This window comes from Mandrillus leucophaeus, unplaced genomic scaffold (genome assembly GCF_000951045.1).
Source record: "Mandrillus leucophaeus isolate KB7577 unplaced genomic scaffold, Mleu.le_1.0 Scaffold214, whole genome shotgun sequence".
NCBI lineage: Eukaryota > Metazoa > Chordata > Mammalia > Primates > Cercopithecidae > Mandrillus > Mandrillus leucophaeus.
The window spans coordinates 1,307,141-1,311,941 of NW_012102188.1; positions in this window are offsets into that span (position 1 = coordinate 1,307,141).

Below are 4,801 nucleotides of genomic sequence, written 5' to 3' on the forward strand. Positions count from 1 at the left end.
AATTTCAGACACACAAAAAGTTTGCAAAATAGCAGAGACACTTTCCTTATAGCCTTTACCCAGATTACCCAGATGTTACCATTTTGCCACATTTTGCTTTATCCTTCTCCCTTCCAACTGCCACCTTCCCATCCTGCCCCACACACGTGTAAGCACATCACATTTTTTCCTGAACATTGAGAGTAAATTACATGTTGCCCCTTGCCCCTAAATACTTCAGTGTGTATCTCCTAAAAATGAGGACATCCTCTTACATAACCAGAGTTCAGTGATTAAAATCAGGAAATTAACATGGATGCAATATTAACATCTACATATTTCCTTCAGATCTGACCACTTGCCCCAATCATGTCTTTTATAGCGATGGAAAATTCCAGATAGTAGATTGCATTCAGTCACCATGTCCCCTTGGTCTCCTGTAATCTAGAGTTTCTATCAGATTATGTTGTTCCTGTGACAAGCGCCCTCCACTGTCCTGGGAATGTAGGGTCAGCCCTCTCTTGGGCATGCCCCCTCGCCCTGCAGCCTGGCCTAATTCTCAAGCCCATCTCCCCCATCCATGGCTCCCTCCCTCGCATGTCCCCAGTGCAGCCCCGTCCTCCCCACTTGCTGTGCTGGGCTTCACATCTCTGGTGGCTCTGTCTGGACCACTCTTCTCTGGCTGCTTCTGATCACCCTGAGGTCTCAGAGAAGAGGCCTTGCTTTCTCTGGTCCCACCACCACACCTGGTCCACGACATTCTGCCTTGTTTATTTCCTGCACCTTTGACTCTCTTGGTCACTGGTTCCCCTGCGTGTTATCTTACACCTCCCATCTCAACTGAACATGAGCCCCATGAGGGCAGCGGGTTGTCCTTGCTAATTCCTGAGCACGTAGAATGAATTGTGCCTGATACATAATAGAGGCTCAATGAACCATTGCTGAGTGAGTGACTACATGAATGAATGCAGTCTTTTAGACTATTTGGGTTAGAGACAATAGAATCCTTTCGCCAACACTTAAATGAGAAAGAGATTCTATAGGCACTGATTGAAGAGAAAAAGCAATTTTTTCCCCCTCAGAAAGACTTTCAAAATGTCATCCAATGCCCGAGGAAACTGATTCACCACTCTTCTCTTTCAAGGGTCCAGAATTTGAAGTAATAGGATTGATTTACTTTTTAAGAAAATATACCAGATCTTCTACAGTCAGGGATTTTTGCAGCAGGCGTCTTTGCAGAAATAAGTGACACATATTGGCCTGAAGGTCACAGTTGAGTAACACTGGGAAGAGTTTCTGACTGAGTCAGAGACTCCTTGGCACCTACTCCATGAGCGGAGATGGCTCCCTTTCCTGTTAGAAGGGCCTTGAGGGACCTCTCAGCGCCCGTGGAGGACCTACCCATGATGAGGTTAGAGGCCTGGATCCCCAGCTTGTCCCTGAAGGGCCTCCAGGGTCAGGCCCACAGAGTAGGGGGCATGTCAGGAGGTCAGGGGTGAGCCTGGGCAGGCAGGACCAAGCTGCTCTCACTTAAAATTGGGAAGGTTCTGCATCTTCGTTGGGGAGACAAATCAATCCTTGGCTGTAGAAATGTGTAAAGTTGGCTGTGCAAGCTGTGTGCTTCTCTGTGTGTACTTGTACCTCAATTCTTTTTTTTATAAAGGAAAGAAGAAAATCGGAGGAGCTCCAGCTCTTCGAAAGCAAACAGCAGCTCCTGGCGATGATGGCCTGTCTGAGTCCCCGGGGAGTCCAGTACTGCCCGCTCTCTGTAGGTTTCACTGCAAAGTGGGGTCCATGGGGAACTCAAAGATCTGAACCCCAAGTCCTGCCCTCCACTGGCGCCCTAGGGAAGGTGTGCACCAGATTGAGACAAGCAAAAGGAACATGTGCACCCAGCTGAGGCTGCGGCTCAGGCACAGCGTAGAGGCACAGGCAGTATGTGCCTGGCAGGTGGGGGTAGGAGGTTGAGGGCTCGGGAGACTGGGTTCAGAACAATTCCCTGCTGCAGGTCTGGAGAGAAAAGATTTCAAGAACCAGCCATGAATGGGTGTGAGAGGGTTCTGCTCCTGATGGACACTGACTAGCTCCTTCCCACCCAACCTCACTCTAGGCTCCTGGCTGGGGAGCCCACTCCCGGGGGGGCTTCTGACCCCTTTACTGCATCACTCTAGCACTGTGATGCCCCCATTAAAATGCCCTTAAATCCCAACAAAGGCCTGGGGAGCTGCTTCGCCCTAATGGCAGAGTGAGGATGGGGCAGTGGGCAGCAGGGAGGCCCACACCCTCCATCACACAGAGGCCACACCCGTCAGGGGTCTGCGTGGCAATTAGCAGGCTCAGGCAAAAACAAGGACTCTTGGGACAGCCCACATGTCCACAGGAGGCCCTCCCGTTAGGTCAAAAGAGTCCAGGCAGGACTAGGATCCCACAGCAAGAAGAGCCACTGGCAAAGCTGAAATGCCCTGGTGGCTGGAGATGCAAGTGAGACCTGGGCCTGTGTGTGCACATTCTCCTGGCTGATCTGGACCAGGTCAAGGAGTCATGAGTCCCCAGAGTGCTGGCAGCTATGCAGAGGCAAGGCTGAAGGACAGGCATCCTGTCTGGGGCAGACCCCTGGCTGGCTGGTCTCAGCCCCCTGTTCCTGCCCCTGGTCCAATGGGCCCTGCAAGGCAGCAGGTGAGTGGTCAGACGTCCATGCTTTGGCAGAGCCACACTGCCTGGCCTCACATCCTCGCTCTGCCATTGAGGAGCTTGATGCCCTTGGGCAAGTGGCTTAACCACCTCGTGACTTGGTTTTCCTGTCTGGACACTTGAGGTAGTAATAGCAGCTGCCTCAAAGGGCTGTTGTTCTGAGATGAAAATGGATTATGAGATGCTTTGAACCGCGCTTCACATGTAGGAAGTACCTAGGCTAGCCGTCATTATAGGCATCGTTATAGGGGACCCTGAGATGAGGGGGAAGTGGGTGAGACACCCCATGGAGCCGTAGGCCCACCACTCTCACTTCTCTAAGCTCCTGAAACAGCTCTTTCCCTGGGAATTGCACTAGAGAATTTTACTGTGGTCTTTTCCCTTACAGATTGTGAGACCTTGAAGAACGCAGCCTGTTTACCATGCACTGGTTTTATGCATTTTGATATTCTCTTGTGTGTCTAGTATATGGTGGGACCTTAATACTCAGATTAAGATTTTAGGAAAACGACCACCTAAAATATAGTTGTAATGGGATTGCATAAGCTCTCTGATATCTGCAATGAAAATGACATCTTGATGGTGTCTTTTAAGAGTGGTGGGCCAAGTTTGATCTTGTTTAGCAATTAGATAAAGGGTTATTGTAAGGACTAACTCTTCCCAAATCTACTGTATGGAGCCTGAGTGGTTATTATAATCATGCCTTCCTGGGTCCTTTTCTGTAATACACGTAATCATTCTATAACATGCCCAGAAAAAAAGGCCTTCAACATTCTATAATATATCTTCTCCTTGGTAATACAGTCTTCTAAGGACTTAGGGGTTGCCTCAGGAAAGATAAGAGTTTCCAGGAAAAACACACACACACACACACACACACACACACACACACACAAAACAGCAAGTGGTAGAATTTACCCAAAAAGATTAGAGACCACCTTTTGCCTCGCTATTTCCCATCTCCTAACACCCCATTCTGGTCTCGCCAGGGGAGATTTTCACTATGAGCCCATCACCCCACACCTTCTAATTCATCTTGCTTAAAGAGACTTCATCCAACCTTTGTATTCGGTCCTTCTGACAGGTAGGAATGAGTCACCGCTTTGGCTCCCAGTGACAGAAACCAGCCCTGGCCAATTTAGCACAAGGAGAACATGCTGGAAGGTGGGCGCCTATTGCATAGTCCAGCAGGCAGCTCAGAGAAGGGACCCCAGGGTGCTGGTGGCTGGGGGGCCGGTTACTGTGGCCAAGAACACAAACATGCTCTGCAGCTTCAAGGACGCTGCCCTCCAAATGGCCCCTCCTTGCCTTGCTTGCTCCAGAGTCAAAGTGCTGGGAAGAGCGTTTTATCACCCAAGCATGAGGCCACGGGCCTGCCCTCAGCGATACCTCGGGCAGGGAGGGAAAGTTTCAGAGGTGCCAGGGGCAGTGGGAGGCAGGCACACAAAGGGAAACTGTGGTGGAGATAAGGCCTGGATGCGAGGCATCCTCCCTTCTTTCCCAGAAAAAGCAAATAGGAAATGTGCAGGATTGGTAGGAAGAAAAATCAAGTGTACTAAAAGCATCCAAAACCAAACGTAATCGATGGATAAAAATATTATACATCTTGGAAAACTTCTGGAAAAATGGCAATTCTTCCCTAAATCAAGAGTCATTGTAATCCTAAATGAGACCTCCAAAGAACTTTCTGAAAAGCTTCAACTAATTCTAAGATGCACATAAAAACAGTGTAAGAGAGCCACGATGATTTTGAAAAATAAAGACAAGAAATTCAAAACAGATGATAAAACTCTCGTAATTAAAATAATGTAGATTAAACAAAAGGATCAATGAAAAAGGCAAGAGTTGAGATACAGAACCGTATGTATGAGAATTTGGTATATTGTCAAAGGATCAATTTAGGCTGGTGGACAAAAAGACAAAGTGCTGGCTGTCTGTGGGGTAAAAATGGTTACATCATATCCTCTCATAGAAAGGAAGAGTTAACCAGAGTTGTAAAAATCAAAGTAATGCTTCAAAATATTTGAATATGTAACCTGAATATAGGATTATACTTGGATGCCTGGGATATCCAAGCCTAATCCTATATAAGGGTTAGATATCTAAGTCTAATTCTAAATGCAGGTTATTT